The sequence below is a fragment of the Haemaphysalis longicornis genome, unplaced genomic scaffold (assembly GCF_048455015.1).
Source record: "Haemaphysalis longicornis isolate Haplotype H1 unplaced genomic scaffold, Haemaphysalis longicornis Haplotype H1 scaffold_2, whole genome shotgun sequence".
Taxonomy (NCBI): domain Eukaryota; kingdom Metazoa; phylum Arthropoda; class Arachnida; order Ixodida; family Ixodidae; genus Haemaphysalis; species Haemaphysalis longicornis.
In genome coordinates, this window is record NW_027526295.1 from 19,103,769 (window position 1) to 19,124,237 (window position 20,469).

The following is a 20,469-nucleotide window of genomic DNA, read 5'->3' on the forward strand; positions in this document are numbered from 1 at the left end:
CACTCCGCTTGCACACTAATTGTAATATTCTCCTAAATCATCTCCGAGGCTCGTCGCACACTGTCGCAAGTCTGTCCGGCAGGCCTACGTAATTGTAGTCATAGTCACTCCGCTTGCACACCTAATTGTACAATTCTCCTTAATCATGGCCGAGGCTCGTCGCACACTGTCGCAAGTACCAAGACTGTTCAGCAGTCCTACGTAATTGTAGTCATAGTCAATCCCCTGCCACACTGATTGTACAATTCTCCTAAATCATCGCCGAGGCTCGTCGCACACTGTGGCACGTACCAAGAACGTCCTGCAGGACTACGTAGTTGTTGTCATAGTCACTCAGCTTTCACACCTATTTGCACAAATCTCCTAAATCATGGCCGAGGGTCGTCGCACACTGTGGCACGTAGCACGACTGTCCTGCAGGAGTACGTAATTGTAGTCATAGTCACTCCTCTTGCGCACCTTTTTGTACAATTCTCCTAAATCATGGCCGAGGCTCGTCGCACACTGTGGAACGTACCAAGACTGTCCTGCAGGCCTACGTAATTGTAGTCATAGTCACTCCGCTTGCACACCTATTTGTACAATTCTGCTAAATCATGGCCGAGGCTCGTCGCACACTGTGGCACGTACAAAGACTGTGTCCTGCAGGAGTACGTAATTGTATTTATAGTCACTCCGCTTGCACACTAATTGTACAATTCTAAATCATGGCCGAGGCTCGTCGCGCACTGTGGCATGTACCAAGACTGTCCTGCAGGCCTAGGTAATTGTAGTCTTAGTCACTCCGCTTGCACACTAATGGTACAATTCTCCTAAATCATCGCCGAGGCTCGTCGCACACTGTCGCAAGTCTGTCCTACAGGCCTACGTAATTGTAGTCATAGTCACTCCGCTTGCACACCTATTTGTACAATTCTCCTAAATCATGGCCGAGGCTCGTCGCACACTGTGGCACGTACCAAGACTGTCCTGCAGGCCTACGTAATTGTAGTCTTAGTCACTCCGCTTGCACACTAATTGTACAATTCTCCTAAATCATCGCCGAGGCTTGTCGCACACTGTAGCAAGTACCAAGACTGTCCTGCAGGCCTTCGTAATTGTAGTCATAGTCACTCAGATGGCACAACCGGTTGTACAATTCTCCTAAATCATGGCCGAGGCTCGTCGCACACTGTGGCACGTACCTAGACTGTGCGGCAGCCCTACGTTAATGTTATAGTCAATCACCTGCCACACCTAATTGTACAATTCTCCGAAATCATGGCCGAGGCTCGTCGCACACTGTGGCACGTACCAAGAACGTCCTGCAGGACTACGTAATTGTAGTCATAGTCACTCCGTTTGCGCACCTTTTTGTACAATTCTCCTCAATCATGGCCGAGGCTCGTCGCACACTGTGGCGCGTACCAAGACTGTCCGGCAGGCCTACGTAATTGTAGTCATAGTCACTCCGCTCGCACACCTATTTGTACAATTCTCCTAAATCATGGCCCAAGCTCGTCGCACACTGTGGCACGTACCAAGACTGTTCAGCAGGCCTACGTAATTGTAGTCATAGTCAATCCCCTGCCACACTGATTCTGCAATTCTCCTAAATCATGGCCGAGGCACGTCGCACACTGTGGCACGTACCAAGACTGTCCTGCAGGCCTACGTAATTGTAGTCTTAGTCACTCCGCTTGCACACTAATTGTAATATTCACCTAAATCATCTCCGAGGCTCGTCGCACACTGTCGCAAGTCTGTCCTGCAGGCCTACGTAATTGTAGTCATAGTCACTCCGCTCGCACACTAATTGTACAATTCTAAATCATGGCCGAGGCTCGTCGCGCACTGTGGCATGTACCAAGACTGTCCTGCAGGCCTAGGTAATTGTAGTCTTAGTCACTCCGCTTACACACTAATGGTACAATTCTCCTAAATCATCGCCGAGGCTCGTCGCACACTGTCGCAAGTCTGTCCTGCAGGCCTACGTAATTGTTGTCATAGTCACTCAGCTTTCACACCTATTTGCACAAATCTCCTAAATCATGGCCGAGGCTCGTCGCACACTGTGGCACGTACCAAGACTGTCCTGCAGGAGTACTTAATTGTAGTCATAGTCACTCCGCTTGCTCACCTAATTGTACAATTCTAAATCATGTCCGAGGCTCGTCGCGCACTGTGGCATGTACCAAGACTGTCCTGCAGGCCTACGTAATTGAAGTTTTAGTCACTCCGCTAGCACACCTAATTGTAAAATTCTCCTAAATCATGACCGATGCTCGTCGCACACTGTGGCACGTACCAAGACTGTCCTGTAGGTCTACGTAATTGTAGTCTTAGTCAATCCGCTTGCACACTAATTGTATAATTCTCTTAAATCATCGCCGAGGCTCGTCGCAAGTACCAAGACTGTGCGGCAGGCCTACGTTATTGTAGTCATAGTCAATCCCCAGCCACACCTAATTGTACAATTCTCCTAAATCATGGCCGAGGGTCGTCGCACACTGTGGCACATACCAAGAACGTCCTGCAGGACTACGTATTTGTAGTCATAGTCACTCCACTTTCACACCTATTTGTACAATTCTATTCTCCTAAATCATGGCCGAGGCTCGTCGCACACTGTGGCACGTACCAAGACTGGCCGGCAGGCCTACGTAATTGTAGCCATAGTAACTCTGTTTGCACACCTATTTGTGCAATTCTATTAAATCATGGCCGAGGCGCGTCGCACACTGTGGCACTTACCAAGACTGTCCTGCAGGCCTACGTAGTTGTAGTGATACTCACTCCACTTGCACATCCATTTGTACAATTCTCCAAAATCATGGCCTAGGCTTGTCGCACACTGTGGCACGTACCGAGACTGTCCGGCAGGCCTACGTAATTGTAGTCATAGTCAATCCCCTGCCACACCTAATTGTACAATTCTCCTAAATCATGGCCGAGGCTCGTCGCGCGCTGTGGCATGTACCAAGACTGTCCTGCAGGCCTACGTAATTGTAGTCATAGTCACCCCGCTTGCACACCTATTTGTACAATTCCCATCAATACTGGCCGAAGCTCGTCGCACACTGTGGTACGTACCAAGACTGTCCTGCAGGCCTACGTAATTGCAGTCATAGTCACTCCGCTTGCACACCTATTTTTACAATTCTACTAAATCATGGCCGAGGCTCGTCGCACACTGTGGCACGTACCAAGACTGTCCTGCTGGAGTACGTAATTGTAGTCATAGTCACTCCGCTCGCACACTAATTGTAAAATTCTAAATCATGGCCGAGGCTCGTCGCGCACTGTGGCATTTACCAAGACTGTCCTGCAGGCCAACGTAATTGTAGTCATAGTCAATCCCCTTCCACATTGATTGTACAATTCTCCTAAATCATGGCCGAGGCACGTCGCACACTGTGGCACGTACCAAGACTGTCCTGCAGGCCTACGTAATTGTAGTCATAGTCAATCCCCTGCCACACTGATTGTACAATTCTCCTAAATCATCGCCGAGGCTCGTCGCACACTGTCGCAAGTACGAAGACTGTTTTGCAGGCCTACGTAATTGTAGTCATAGTCACTCAGATGGCACACCTGGTTGTACAATTCTCCTAAATCATGGCCGAGGCTCGTCGCACACTGTGGCACGTACCAAGACTGTGCGGCAGGCCTACGTTAATGTAGTCATAGTCAATCCCATGCCACACCTAATTGTACAATTCTCCTAAATCATGGCCGAGGCTCGTCGCACACTGTGGCACGTAACAAGAACGTCCTGCTAGACTACGTAATTGTAGTCATAGTCACTCCGCTTTCACACCTATTTGTACAATTCTCCTAAATCATGGCCGAGGCTCGTCGCACACTGTGGCAGGTACCAAGACTGTCCTGCAGGCCTACGTAATTGTAGTCTTAGTCACTCCGCTTGAACACTAATTGTACAATTCTCCTCAATCATCGCAGAGGCTCGTCGCACACTGTCGCACGTACCAAGACTGTTCAGAAGGCCTACGTAATTGTAGTCATAGTCAATCCCCTGCCACACTGATTGTACAATTCTCCTAAATCATGGCCGAGGCACGTCGCACACTGTGGCACGTACCAAGACTGTCCTGCAGGCCTACGTAATTGTAGTAATAGTCACTCCGCTTGCACACCTTTTTGCACAATTCTCGTAAATCATGGCCGAGGATCGTCGCACACTGTGGTACTTACCAAGACTGTCCTGCAGGCCTACGTAATTGTAGTCATAGTCAATCCCCTGCCACACTGATTGTACAATTCTCCTAAATCATGGCCGAGGCACGTCGCACACTGTGGCACGTACCAAGACTGTCCGGCAGGCCTACGTAATTGTAGTCATAGTCAATCCCCTGCCACTCCTAATTGTACAATTATCCTAAATCATGGCCGAGGCTCGTCGCACACTGTGGCACGTACCAAGACTGTCCTACAGGAGTACGTAATTGTAGTCATAATCACTCCGCTTGCAAACCTAATTGTACAATTCTCCTAAATCATGGCCGAGGCTCATCGCGCACTGTGGCATGTACTAAGACTGTCCTGCAGGCCTAAGTAATTGTAGTCATAGTCACTCCGCTTGCACACCTATTTGTACAATTCCCGTCAATACTGCCCGAAGCTCGTCGCACACTGTGGTACGTACCAAGACTGTCCTGCAGGCCTACGTATTTTAAGTCATAGTCACTACGCTCGCACACCTATTTGTACAATTCTACTAAATCATGTCCGAGGCTCGTCGCACACTGTGGCACGTACCAAGACTGTCCTGCAGAATTACGTAATTGTAGCCATAGTCACTCGGCTTGCACACCTAATTGTACAATTCTCCTAAATCATATCCGAGGCTCGTCGCACACTGTGGCACGTACAAAGACTGTCCTGCAGAATTACGTCATTGTAGCCATAGTCACTCGGCTTGCACACCTAATTGTACCATTCTCCTAAATCATGGCCGAGGCTCGTCGCGCACTGTGGCATGTACCAAGACTGTCCTAAAGGCCTATGTAATTGTAGTTTTAGTCACTACACTAGCACAACTAATTGTACAATTCTCCTAAATCATGGCCGAAGCTCGTCGCACACTGTGGCACGTACCAAGACTGTTCAGCAGGCCTACGTAATTGTAGTCATAGTCAATCCCCTGCCACACGTATTGTACAATTCTCCTTAATCATGGCCGAGGCACGTCGCACACTGTGGCACGTACCAAGAACGTCCTGCAGGACTACGTAATTGTTGTCATAGTCACTCAGCTTTCACACCTATTTTCACAAATCTCCTAAATCATGGCCGAGGGTCGTCGCACACTGTGGCACGTAGCACGACTGTCCTGCAGGAGTACGGAATTGTAGTCATAGTCACTCCTCTTGCGCACCTTTTTGTACAATTCTCCTAAATCATGGCCGAGGCTCGTGGCACACTGTGGAACGTACCAAGACTGTCCGGCAGGCCTACGTAATTGTAGTCATAGTCACTCCGCTTGCACACCTATTTGTACAATTCTCCTAAATCATGGCCGAAGCTCGTCGCACACTGTGGCAAGTACCAAGACTGTCCAGCAGGCCTACGTAATTGTAGTCATAGTCACTCCACTTGCAAACCTATTTTTACAATTCTCCTAAATCATGGCCAAAGCTCGTCGCACACTGTGGCACGTACCAAGACTGTCCTGCAGGAGTACGTAATTGTAGTCATAGTCACTCCGCTTGCTCACCTAATTGTACAATTCTAAATCATGGCCGAGGCTCGTCGCGCACTGTGGCATGTACAAAGACTGTCCTGCAGGCCTACGTAATTGAAGTTTTAGTCACTCCGCTAGCACACCTAATTGTAAAATTCTCCTAAATCATGACCGAGGCTCGTCGCACACTGTGGCACGTACCAAGACTGTCCTGTAGGCCTACGTAATTGTAGTCTTAATCAATCCGCTTGCACACTAATTGTATAATTCTCTTAAATCATCGCCGAGGCTCGTCGCACACTGTCGCAAGTACCAAGACTGTCCTGCTGGCCTACGTAATTGTAGTCATAGTCACTCAGATGGCACACCTGGTTGTACAATTCTCCTAAATGATGGCCGAGGCTCGTCGCACACTGTGGCACGTACCAAGACTGTGCGGCAGGCCTACGTTATTGTAGTCATAGTCAATCCCCAGCCACACCTAATTGTACAATTCTCCTAAATCATGGCCGAGGCTCATCGCGCACTGTGGCATGTACTAAGACTGTCCTGCAGGCCTAAGTAATTGTAGTCATAGTCACTCCGCTTGCAGACCTATTTGTACAATTCTACTTAATCATGGCCGAGGCTCGTCGCACACTGTGGCACGTACCAAGACTGTCCTGCAGGCCTACGTATTTTAAGTCATAGTCACTACGCTCGCACACCTATTTGTACAATTCTACTAAATCATGGCCGAGGCTCGTCGCACACTGTGGCACGTACCAAGACTGTCCTGCAGAATTACGTAATTGTAGCCATAGTCACTCGGCTTGCACACCTAATTGTACAATTCTCCTAAATCATATCCGAGGCTCGTCGCACACTGTGGCACGTACAAAGACTGTCCTGCAGAATTACGTCATTGTAGCCATAGTCACTCGGCTTGCACACCTAATTGTACAATTCTCCTAAATCATGGCCGAGGCTCGTCGCGCACTGTGGCATGTACCAAGACTGTCCTACAGGCCTATGTAATTGTAGTTTTAGTCACTCCACTAGCACAACTAATTGTACAATTCTCCTAAATCATGGCCGAAGCTCTTCGCACACTGTGGCACGTACCAAGACTGTTCAGCACGCCTACGTAATTGTAGTCATAGTCAATCCCCTGCCACACGTATTGTACAATTCTCCTAAATCATGGCCGAGGCACGTCGCACACTGTGGCACGTACCAAGACTGTCTTGCAGGCCTACCTAACTGTAGTCATAGTCACTCCGCTTGCTCACCTATTTGTACAATTCTCCTAAATCATGGCCGAGGCTCGTCGCACACAGTGGCACGTATCAAGACTGTTCAGCAGGCCTACGTAATTGTAGTCATAGTCACTCCGCTTGCACGCCTAATTGTACAATTCTCCTAAATCATGGCCGAGGCTCGTCGCACACTGTGGCACGTACCAAGGCTGTCCTGCAAACCTACGTAATTGTAGTCTTAGTCACTCCGCTTGCACACTAATTGTACAATACTCCTAAATCATCGCCGAGGCTCGTCGCACACTGTCGCAAGTACCAAGACTGTTCAGCAGGCCTACGTAATTGTAGGCATAGTCAATCCCCTGCAACACTGATTGTACAATTCTCATAAATCATGGCCGAGGCACGTCGCACACTGTGGCACGTACCAAGACTGTCCTGCAGGCCTACGTAATTGTAGTCATCGTCACTCCGCTTGCACACCTATTTGTACAATTCTCCGAAATCATGGCCGAGGCTCGTCGCACACTGTGGCACGTACCAAGACTGTCCTGCAGGAGTACTTAATTGTAGTCATAGTCACTCCTCTTGCACACCTATTTGTACAATTTAAGCACAACCGAATACGTGTCGGAGTGTTTTTGTTCTTGCGGGAGCACCCGGCGTTGCTGCTCGAAAGTGGGACGGAGCCCCGATTTACTCGGGCGGACAACGTAGATAAACCGGAGTTCATAATATTAGAAGCACTATCTGAAAACGTGAGAACTTTGCTTGTGATAGGACCAAGGATCGCGACAGGACCTGTGATAGGACGTGTGATAGGATCGTGATAGGACCAAGGCAGCCTTTCCAGACGGTAGCAAAATAACCGCCCTCGAGTAATGTTGACCTGTAACCGCTTGATAGTCCTTTAAGCACAACCGAAAACGTGTCGCAGGGTTTTTGTTCTTGCGGGAGCACCCGGCGTTGCTGCTCGAAAGTGGGACGGAGCCCCGATAGCCGACTGGCTGCGTTTGAACGCAAGAAAAGATACAGTCCGAGCGTCATTCTGTGAACCTTCCGAGTCATGTCAGTGCAGCGGAATCTGCCAGCAACAGTTTGCACCACGGCAAGTTCAGAATGCTTAAATGGGTGGCCTGAAATCGCCGTGTGTCTTCTAGAAATGAAGACATTTTAGCAGCGCCAAAAGATAGACGTAATGTACAGTGGTCAGGACGAAGGCTAGTGGCGGAAACTTTTTTTACTAGGCACATGGGCGCATTACAATTACAAGAAAGATACCTTTGGTGTCCCCACACATGCACCGCGTACGACTCACAGCAGTAGACCTCCCCTTCAGAGATATTAGCAAGGAAGAAATATTGAAAATCTGGCAGTTCTTATTTTCAAGTGGACGAAATTGTAACTCAAAATTTGTTTTACAACCAGGATACGTTTTGTGAGCAGAAACGTCTTGTGAGCATGCGCCACAAGCATCATAAACGCATGATAGGAACGAATTTTAGACGCCGACCAGTCCAAACAAACCGTACTGACGTTTCGGCTTCCAGCACGGAAGCCTTGTTCACAATAAATGCATCACCAGAAGTGGGTCGTTTAAGATGGGCTTGAGTAATCGCTGCAAGGAGCGTGCTTAGATCGGGTTTAGATTTCCGTCGTTACGATTGACTGTGTTAGATGTGGTCTGAATGATTAGTGATTCCAGATGTAGCCGTGATGCTGTCACTTTTTCTGTTACAACGATTCTTGCATTGTTCCAATCAATCTTGTGGTCATTCACGACGGCGTGTTCGGCTAAAGCACTGTTGCGGACGCTCTTATTCTTTACGTCACGTGCGTGCTGCTGCAGACGATTCCTACAATTCTCTGATTCCCCGATATTGGCCCCGAGGACATACCGTGCCGCCACCTACGAGTGACGTCACTTGTAGGACTATGTTGTCGTCTGCTAGAACACATTTCCTGTGCTTATGCGACAGCACGTTTTTTGTTGTGGCCACGGCGTGCCCTCTCCTCGCGGTTTTGATGCAAGTTACAGAAAAAAGCTGTCTACAGACCGAATAATCCGGGCAAGCAATCTCGCTTGTTCCCGGCGACACCGCCGCGGCTGTAGGTGTACTTGCTACCATCGCCACCGACAGCTTGTACGCAGCCAGCTAACGCCAAGGACGTTGCAACTGGTGCCGAGAAAAGCACGCTGTGAATTCATTATGAAACACTTGCGACGTGACATGTACGAGGCCGTGTGTGCAAAGAAAATAGACCTTGCAACACCGATGGAAACATGCGGCTCAGTTGTGATCTCACCACGCATTGCTGGGCGCATTGCCTGGTAAATGAATGACTTGAGAACGGTGAGCGGATTGCTTCGCCGCACATGCTTAAAAGTGCTGGTACGATCTGCATCTCCCTTCTGCATTTCCCCTCCAATGTTTTTTTCTTTATACCTATGCCCTGATTTGATTAGCGATCACTATAGTACTCTGTACTGCTGATGTTTTTACTTCTCGCGACAACTTGCCCGCAATGTATGAATGGTATTAACGCAAGTTTTTCGAGCGGGTTTAGACGTGCCTATGTTTATTTTCCCTATGGCGTAGAGGTAGAACACCCGCCTCGCGTGCAGAAGGACCGTGGTTCGAATCCCGGTGCCGGACAATTGCCACCGGGTTAAAAAAAAATCCGCGTATTAATGGAATTGCACAAAGGGGCTTGGGGTACGGCCTGACCCCGGCGACCATTGCCGGTAATGCACTCCCTCACCAGAGCAGGATTGGCCACACTGGTGTAGTAACGGCCACAACCTCCCATGAATACGCCAATTAACCCTCGGCCCTCAGTCCCCAGCGGCTGCGAAGCAACTGACCACGGCGGCGGTCTGACCTGTGCCGCAGCAGAGGGTGCTAAGAATCCCTGGATCCGGACAGGCCGCCAATGGAATCTGAACATGGCAACGTTTAACTCGCGAACCTTACCTAGCGAAGCAAGTCTCGAGGTGTAGTTCGAGGAATTAGAGGGCATTAAATGGGATGTAATAGGGCTTAGTGATGTTAGGAGGGCAGGCGAAGTCTTTACGGTGCTGAAAAATGAACACGTCCTATGTTACCGTGGTCTAGAGGACAGAAGAGAACTGGGAGTGGGATTTCTAGTCAATAAAAGCATAGCTGGCAACATAGACGAATACTATAGCATTAACGAAAGGGCAGCAGGTCTTGTATTTAGGCTCAATAAGAGGTACAAGCTCAAGGTGGTGCAGTGCTACGCGCCCACATCCAGCCACGACGACCAAGTAGTGGAACACTTCTATGAAGATGTGGAATCGGCAATGGGTAAAGTAAAAACACAGTATACCGTAGTTATGGGGGACTTCAATGCTAAAGTAGGCAAGAATCAGGCTGGAGACAAGGCAGTTGGGAACTATGGTCTGGGCTGTAGAAATAGCAGGGGGGACCTACTAGTTGAGTTTGCAGAACGGAATAACCTACGCATAATGAATACCTTCTTCTGGAAACGGGAGAGTAGAAAGTGGACGTGGAGGAGCCCGAATGGGGAGCACAAAAATGAAATAGACTTCATATTATGCGATAACCCTGGCGTCGTGCAGGATGTGGAAGTGCTCGGAAGGGTAAGGTGTAGTGACCACCGCATGGTAAGATCTCGAATTAGGCTAGATTTGAGGAAGGACCACAACAAGCTAGTATGAAAGAAGCTGATTAATGAGCTAACAGTAAGACGTAAAGTAGAAGAATTCAGGATTGCGCTGCAGAACCGACATTCCGCCCTTAACGAGGAAGCCGAGCTAACGACACAGGAAGCCAGCGACAACCTTACACGCATTATCACGGAGTGTGCAGTAGAAGTCGGGGGCACTAAGGCTAGACAGGATACTGGTAAACTTTCACAGGAGACGAAAGTTCTAATCAGGAAACGGCAAACCATGAGAATCTCTACCCCAGCTGACAGAATAGAACTAGCCGAGCTCTCGAAGTTAATCAATAAGCGTAAGACAGCTGACATACGGAAGTATAATATGGAGAGGATCGAATACGCTGTAAAGAACGGAGGTAGCCTGAAAGCAGTGAAGAGACGTCTTGGCGTGGGGAAAAATCAGATGTATGCACTTCAGGATAAGCAAAGCAATGTCATCACAAATAGGGATAAAATAGTCACAGTGGCCGAGGAGTTCTATAGGGATCTGTACAGTAGCCGGGACATACAGGGTAATGCCGAACGAGACAGTGGTTCAGAGGAGATAGACATCCCACCAGTAACGACCGAAGAAGTAAGGAAGGCCTTGAAAGAAATGAAAGGGGGCAAAGCACCTGGTGAGGATCAGATAACAGCAGATCTCTTGAAGGATGGCGGCGAAATTGTATTCGAAAAACTGGCAAACCTGTATACGCAATGCCTAATGACCGCAATGGTACCGGAATCTTGGAAGAACGCGAACATCATCCTAATCCATAAGAAAGGCGACATGAAGGACTTGAAAAATTACAGGCCGATCAGCTTACTGTCAGTCGTCTACAAGGTATTTACCAAGGTAATCGCTAACCGAATCTCTGCAACCTTAGATTTCAGTCAACCTAAAGAACAAGCAGGGTTCCGTAAACGTTATTCAACAATGGACCATATTCACACGATCAATCAGGTGATAGAGAAGTGCGCTGAGTATACTGAACCCCTATATATAGCCTTCATAGATTATGAGAAAGCATTTGACTCAGTCGAAACCCAGCAGTCATTCATTCATTACGGAACCAGGGGGTAGATGAGCATTATGTAAGAATACTAGAGGATATATACAATGGGTCTACAGCTACCATCATCCTCCATAGGGAGAGCAGTAAAATACCTATAAGGAAGGGTGTCAGACAAGGAGACACGATCTCTCCAATGTTATTCACAGCATGCTTACAAGAAGAATTCAGAACGTTGGATTGGGAACAGGTGGGAGTAAGGGTTAATGGAGAATACCTCAGTAACCTCAGATTTGCTTATTAAGTTGCCTTGCTAAGTAACTCGGGGGACGAATTGCAAAGCTTGCTTTCCGCACTGGGCGAACAGAGTAGAACCGTGGGCCTGAAAATTAATATGCAGAAAACTAAAGTAATGATCAATAACCTCGGGACAGCACATCAGTTTGAGATGGGTGGCGAGGCAGTGGAAGTGGTAAGCGAATATATCTACTTAGGCCAAGTTGTGACCCCAGATCCCATCCATGAGGCAGAGATAATTAGAAGGATCAGAATGGGGTGGGGTGCATATGGCAGACATTCTCAGATAATGAATAGCAGCCTACCATTGTCGCTGAAGAAGAAAGTGTATGTCAGCTGCATCTTACCGGTACTCACCTATGGGGCAGAAACTTGCAGGATCACTAAGAGGGTTCAACTTAAATTGAGAACGACTCAGCGGGCAATGGAGCGGAAAATGATAGGTGTAACATTAAGGGACAAGAAGAGAGCGGAGTGGGTCAGGGAGCAAACTGGTGTTAAAGACATATTAGTAGAAATTAAGAAGAAGAAATGGACGTTGGCAGGGCATGTAATCCGAAGGCAAGATAACCGCTGGTCATTAAGGGTAACAGAGTGGATCCCTAGAGAAGGCAAGCGTCGCAGGGGGCGGCAGAAAGTTAGACGGGCAGATGAGATCAAGAAGTTTGCGGGGATAAATTGGTCACAGTTGGCACAGGACCGAGGTAATTGGAGAATAATGGGAGAGGCCTTTGCCCTGCAGTGGGCGTAGATAGGCTGCTGATGATGATGATGATGATGTTTATTTTAATTAAGGCCTCGCCATGGAAATTTATAATTGCAACACAGGCTTTTGTCTGTTTAAAATGAGCCTGCGCCTTTCTCTAGCATCAAGTTCGAGAACTCACTATTGCTCACAAAATGCGCTTCTGTGTACGAGGCGAAACACGTCGTGGGGTAATGAGGAGTCTTAGAATAGGGGAACAAAGCGTTGGGGGCCCCCAAGAAGTTAGAGGAACCCAAAAAAGCAACACGCTTGCGCGCGGCGAGTTCTCGAAGAGGGTCTTCTCCAACAGCTAGCTCGCCGCCAGTTTCGGATGCGCCGAGTTCGATGTTGGGAACTTTAGGCTTAGCGTCGCGGTAAATATTTCATCGCCGCTATCGTTCCAGTAGCGAATGACAGTCCCTAACACAACTTTTCACCACACTGTCACCCCCTTCCTCGTATGTGAAAGTTTGTATCCGCGGTCACTGCCATTTAAGCGATCGATGATCAAGATACCTGGCACCGCCTCGGCCAATTTTTGCGCGCAGGTAGCGCCACCTTCTGCCGCTCGCCGCATCGTGCGTGAACGGGCCGGCGGTGCCGGGACCGACGTCCACGGCCTGTCGGCTGATATTTGAGCATCGCTTTGAAAATCACAGCTAATGACACTACCTAATTTTCCACCCCTCTAACATCCACTTTCGCAAATGTGGAACTCCTTATCCGCGATCAGTGTGATTTTAAAAAGCGGCAACAAGGTGTTGCTGCGGCGACCTGCGTCGGTTCGAGCCGCTGGCGGGCAGGCACGGCGGACGTGTGTGCGGAGCATTTCTGCGAGCAGTCAACGCTTCATGATTTTTTGCTTCATGCATTTCTCGCGAGCAAGCGAAATCTGGAAATGTAGCTCGGCGATCGTCGTAGCATGCAATGTTAATCGGTGAAACGAGCCGCAGCTTCCGCTTACACCGGGTTCGGTCGCATACGTCCGCATACACACCCCCGCTCGTGTCGTTTGCGGGCAGCCTACCACGGTTGACGCGGTTATAAAGTTCCCATGAGGTAAAACTACGCTTCACGCACTGATAATTAACTTCAAACACCAAGAAAATTAAAGCCGTTCCACTCAACGTGAAAGCCATCGTAAATGCAGAGCAGTGATTAGCCATAACGGCCTGTGGCACCGTTATCCGCTTACTGCTACTACCCATCACCTTCTTCGCCTCCCTGTCTTACTTCTCTCTTGGTGAATTGAACGGAGGTTTGTCCAAAGCAGTTCAAATTTCCCGCCCTCGCAGTGCTCGCGCGCCCCCGGCCTCGAACGAACAGCGCGAGCGGTGCTCGCACGTGCCGGCACCTTACTGCGCAGTCCACAACGCGTTGTTTTTGGCGGTCACTCATTTCGCTTACTATCGTAAAATTGGGCTCATCTCCCCGCGAAAGGGACTCGAGCAAATGCGTCGCATAGGGGGTGGGTGTATTGCGTTAACGTTTAGTGTTTGGGGAGTTGGTGGCAGGGAATGCGTTGTATCAGCAGCTTCTTGACGTAGTTTGAATGAGTCAAGATATAAGGCGCGTTCGTAGCCTCCCATTCTGTGTCGGCTTTGTTGCGCAGTGGGTAGAGCACCATGTACATTGCGTTCCGCCCGCAGGGTCGAGGGATCGAAACCAGGCGCCGGATAGTATTTTTTTTATATAGTGTAGGGGAAGGGTTGCGGACTAGGACTACGGACGTCAACGCGGGTGACATCGTGAGTTACTGAAATGCTCTGCATTTAAAATTAACGCGAAAATACACTTACAAGGCGCGTCTTAAACGAAATGTCACGCGCTGCAAGCCAACTACGCCACAAAGTAGGAACGGGGATCCTTCAAGTGACGTCAAAACGATCGCAGCGCCGGCCTCTCCAGTGGTGGCCCTCGCGGCCAATACACGCTGCTGCAGTCTGCACAAGGCATCTCGTATGATGTTCAGCGCTTGAAAAGATTTCCTAGAATTGCAGCTGTAGTGAAGAGTCATGTCACTACAATAAAATGTGGCTAAAATACATCTCCAACGCAAAGGATGCCGGAAGGGTCAGACAAGTGTCACTTATTTAGTGACACTAGAGCACTGGTGTACTAGAAGGCATGCTGGGAAACTTTCGGGGGACATGCACAAATGTTAACCCCTCTTTGTCAAGCCACGTGCCGAATGAGATTGCAGAAACTGCGACAATGCACTTGAAAGATGGCATCACGGTTGGCACGAGTGGTGATCCAAGAATAATGAGATTTTTTTCGTTTTACTTCACAACAAATGCTGTGTTCACTAGCCAACTTGCTTGGTTTGGTCAAAGCCTGCATATAAACATCCACACTGTCTGTGTATATGTACGGCTCCCCCATTTTCTGCTGAAATGTTTCAGGACTGCTTGTAGTTCCTTTCAATGTCAAAAGCCCAATGGCACTTTAAATGTCACACACTAATTTGCCAACTCACTTTTTTTAAAGTATGCCTAGGCTCACGATATTCCTCATAACACGGCGATTCTGTCATTAAATAAATGCCTCATCCCCCACTTTCATCCCATCATAGTAACAATAAAGGAACCCTTGTTTCAAATGCGTCACGCGTTTTAACGCTAACCTCCCGACATCGTGATGATTTCAGGCATGTTCACATGTTAGACATTGCTGAAAGTGACACTTCTAAGATGCACATAATTTGTTTCTGTTAACGTGTGGAAGGGGTCATGTATTTAAGTGCTATGCATATCCACATGAATGCAGCGTACACATCCTGTGTGCATTAAGCAGTCATTCTGTTAATGACCACTAGGCTAATTTCTAACAAAAGAGAACCGCTGATTGTTTTAACTCTGGAGATTAGCTGAATATGCACATTTTACTTGTGTTACGTTAACATTTAGGTTATTGATTGCTTCATAAATCAAGAAAATTATGAGCAGCACGCCAACAAAGGGCTATGCAATTGCACTTATTTCACTTCGACGTTATATAATGGATTTGAATTGAGATCTGTGGCCAAGAGTAAATATCAGCTGGTACGATCTCGTTGATGGTTAACTTCGCTGCTGTTCCCAGCGAACAGCGTACCAGTGGAGAATAGCTTAGCTCAGCTGTGAATTTAACCATAAGGTAGCTGGTGCTAGCCCACATTTTCTCTCGGGTATGCATTTCTGAACGATGTCGTTACTGCACCAAATGAACCTAAAGTTGTAGATCGAACTAGTGCTAGGTCATAAGGGAGTGTTTGCTTTTAGCATATTGTTTCAACATAGCCGCATTCTATGACGGTATGACGGGTATGACGACATTTACCTGCACAAAGGAAACTCTAGTGTAACGATTGTATTTTCCTGCAGTCTACTGACGATATTGTACGTAAACAAACCACCGCGTACAGTTTTTATCAAACCGACAGCGAACGTACGTAGTCCTTCACGGGACAAAGGGTAGTAATCATAATTGCACACTGCTGGAGCAATCTTCGCATCACTTGGCAAGGGAGTTTAGAAAATTGAAGCGGTTCCTTAGCGCATCACCCAGTTTGAAAGCACCAATTTGATGAGCTGAAACGGGGCAGACGTAGAAACACACGTCATAGCTGCGGCACAGCACCGCAGAACTTCCACAGAAAAAAAAAAGCAAAACGTTCAAAGCACTAGTTGCCCTGGCGCATCACCCATGTGCCCTCCAAGCACGCACCAACTGATCAAAAAAATTCCCGCGCCTTCCCGCGAGGGGAACCCGAGTAAATGCAGAGCATTGGGGCCTCAGTACTGGTTGAAGGCAGTGTTGCTTCCATCGCTTCTTCCGTGATGCTGGAGTAGCAGACACGAGTAACGTGGGGGCGAGCGTCAACCAAGGAAGGAAGGAGCAACGCAGTGACTGCAGCACGAGCGACCGCTAGACGCTTTATATTTGCCATAGAGAAATAAAAAAATTAGAAGAGTGGACACACGGGCTTATCGCGGCCGAGTGGCGTGACTCGCGCGCCGTCCGGCAGTCGGCGCAAGTGGTAAAACACTATATATTTAAAATTAAGCTAACACACAATATTATACTTTTAAAATTTTGTTACACATTAGACTACACATTTTTATTTGTGTAATAAGTTGAATGGCTGTCAATGTAAATTTTTGTGGCTTCTTTGCGCCAAGCCTGGCCAAGCCGCCAAGCCGCAAGCGCAAGCCGCCATTTGGCTCTTTCGGCAGCGTTTGCACGTGCGTTTCTGCAGCCTCGTGCTAACCTCTGTTGTTGAGAAGGAAACGCCTAGCGCTTTATTTGCGACATCGGTTTTGCATCCTGAACGAAAGGTGAGACTTTCTTCTTTAAAGTGCTGGTGTGGCGTATCACATTTACGTTTCCTTGTACTGCAAACGCTGCGAGCACTGCGTAACCTCAGGGAATCAGGCATAGCTAGTGCTGCGTCTTTAAGATAAGCGCTTTGGAAACGCCCCGGAAAGGCGTAAGACACCATTTTTTAGCTGGACGTAATGGTATTTTAGGCTGGTTGTGCCGTTTTATCTAGCGCTGAGGGATGCCAGCGGTACGCGCCCGTCGTCGCACGTAGCGTTTACGTGCCGCAAACGACGGCTGTGAGTTGCGGAAGTGGCCGGCCGGCCGGCGGTCCGTAGGCGAAGCAGGCGTTGTGCGCTGTCGCTGCACTGAATTACGTGAGCCGCAGGCTGCGTTGTATTATACTAGCTAGCCATTGCTAGCTTGGCCAACTGTTACTGCTATTATGGCCGTGATGCGCTGCAAAGCCGTCCGGGCTAACGTACACGGCGAAGTAGCCGTATCTGCATTAATTTGACTTATCTGGGCATAACCAGCAGCAATACACTCATCGTAAGTTTTACACATGGGTGCATATCAAGCTGCCTGCGTACAAAGCGAACCCGCTCGCCGACGCAGATAACGCGCGCTCGTCGCTTCGCTTTGGCGCGCCAGGTACGGTAAAAACGCTTCTTTCGTCGGCAGATAACAGCTTTGCTCGATGCGGGGTGAGTGCGCAGTGCATTGAAACCTTCAAATTTGGTCTTCGTTCTACATCGTATATCTATTCCGGTATCGCAGGCATTGCATACAACTGTTCCACACTTGCCGTTTTTTCAAGCGTTTGCTCTCTTTTCTCTGGTCATATTTTGGCTAGTTTCATTAAACACGTATTGCGCAGATTGCACCTATTTAGTCGGAACTGTGTGTTTCTTGTCATATCTTTTTAAGGCATGGCCTTTGGCGGTCAGTAGTACTCAGTACGACGCTCACTGCTGCTTGCCATGGTGCCCACACAGCGCCCAAATATACTTTCACCAGGTGCCCGTTCTCGGGATGCGTTTCTTTCGCGAGCCCGTGGGGCAACAGGTTTGTTTAACGTTCAGCTCGCTCTCACTCTTCGTCCTGATTTTACAAAAAAAGACAAAGGGATTCAGGCTATGTGAGCAGCGTTATCATTCTTGTTAACCCAAACAATAGGTGAATTGCATTAAGAATGTGCCTAACCAGTGTTGCGAAATTACAAAGACCCATATTTTAAGTGTTGCTAATAGCTTGACCGCATGATTGCTGAATAGAATAAGAGAACTTGTGTTTTAAATAGGTGGCATGCACTGGAGGCAATACTTGAATACTAGTTGCAGTGAAATTTACACACTATTCGCATATCATCTGTTATTGCAAGCAGTTTGTGTACTATATCACCTATCACCTGTGCAGGTCTACAGGTGCCCTCAAGACAGAGCCAACCAGCCAGCTGCATTCTTCATACCAAACATGGTGCAAGCACTTCATGAATCGTGCCCTCACAGGACTCACAAAAGTGGCCGTGCCAACTGTTCTCCCAGAGTTATTCAGTTGTATTAATGACTGCCTGCAATGCTTCTTGCTACCTTATTGATGCTTCTGATGGATACCGCAACTGTATTCCATCTATTGAACCTTGCCATTAGCACCTAAAATCTAACGCAAGTCTCGGCACTCAATAAGGCGTGACCACTTAAAAGACTATCGTTGACTCAAGGAACAAACGGTTTTTTATCACTGACATGCCTCATATCATTAAAACCACTAACAACAGCGTATAGTCTCCAAACTCCACTCGCAAGTTATTGTTGCTGCTAGTTGTAATATTGTGAAAACTACATTCACAAAAACCCTTTTACATTATGAAGACTGCCAGGGTAAGAGGTCATGCTAAATGTTGTTTGTCACCATACGTGCTGCCTGTTGTCGGACTGGCCTAGATGAAGAGAACCATGTTGGGACCTACGTTGTCAAATGCTTATGGGATTCTGTAATGTGCCACCATTGTCTCATGCACGAGAAGCATATACTGCTTCCCTGTTTCTTATATTAGACTGTTCGTATTGACAGCGGAAGGCATGAATTTGTGTGCCTTAATTGAGCCTGGAACCTGTCGGTTGACTACGTGCACGTACCTAAAATATCCCTGCCTGGCCCTTTGCCTTTACTGGGAAGGCAACGCTTTCGGAAGGTAACCCGGCTTCTTGGGAAAATGCACCCTTGCAAGGAACCAATAGGAAGTTGATTTTTTTCCTCTTAACCTTTTGCGTGTGCATCTGCACATAAATGGGATTTCTGTTCAATTACTGCTACTGATTTGAAGTTGCCCCGAGGCAATAGATCTCATCAGCGTTCATCAAATAAGCGAGGCCATCAAAGCCAAAGTTTTTCCCTTCTTTCACATCCTAACTGGAGAAATTGCCAGACTAAGAAGATTATCTGCGGAGATAGTGGTTGTAAACAGTTGCAAGCATCCCAGTGTCTAGATTATGTTATGGTTGATATTTTAGTATGACTGCAACAGCGAACAGCGTCTGAGGGTGTCGTAGATACAAGTAAATCTGTGGATGGCTGAGTTTCTCGGTTTTCTACATTTTCAATTACCGTGGAGAAAAAATCCTTTGTGTGGTTGTGGTACCTTTACTTGTGCATTTTTTTCATTCCTGGAAACGTATTTTCCTCTCACTACTGTGTATTGTCTCTGTTGTGTATTACTCACTGTTTATTGTTATATGTGTGTTGCAAAGAATGATGACAATTTGAACTTGTTCCGTTTACTGCCATGCAATAAATATTTCTTCATTTATGGTGTGTCTCTTTTATGTGGCTCGGCAACATGTGAACACGCGACAGAATTCTTAACCAAGTGTGAGTGGTACTGTTAATTGCAATTTCACGTTTTCAGAAAAAGATTTTTTTTCTGTAAAAGCATACGGGCACTAAGCCTGAGAATGATATGTTCAAATAAACACTAATTATTGCATGAAAGCGTCCGAATACCGTACCGATGCCCGTCGCTGTGAGCAGCGCTTTCCAGTCCTTCAAACTACCCGCCAAAATCGGTGTCCGCGAAACCGAAACCGAAAGTGAACGTACGAAAGTATGGTTACTAGTTTGGCTCTCCGTCCGCTCGGTGCGCTACACTACAGTACAGTCATTCGGCCGCAGGGCTCTATGGGAGTGTCCACTCTTACCAGTATTTCTTTCTCTATGTATTTGCAGCGCGCGCAGTAGAGAGAGAGCAGTACGGGGGGGAGAGCGCGCATGCGCAAGCAGCGCGCGCCCTTCCACGCCCCACCGCGCTGCTATCACGCACTTGTTACGCCGAGACCGCGACGGAGCGAACGGGCTGACTACGACGCATGCGCGCGCCAGCTGCTGTTGAGAGAGAGGAAGGAGGAGAGGCGCACCTGCTGCGGACGCGGAGCTGTTGACACCGTCCGACGCAGGAAGAGGCGAGCCTAAGAAATGCTCTGCATTTAAAACAAAACGGACACG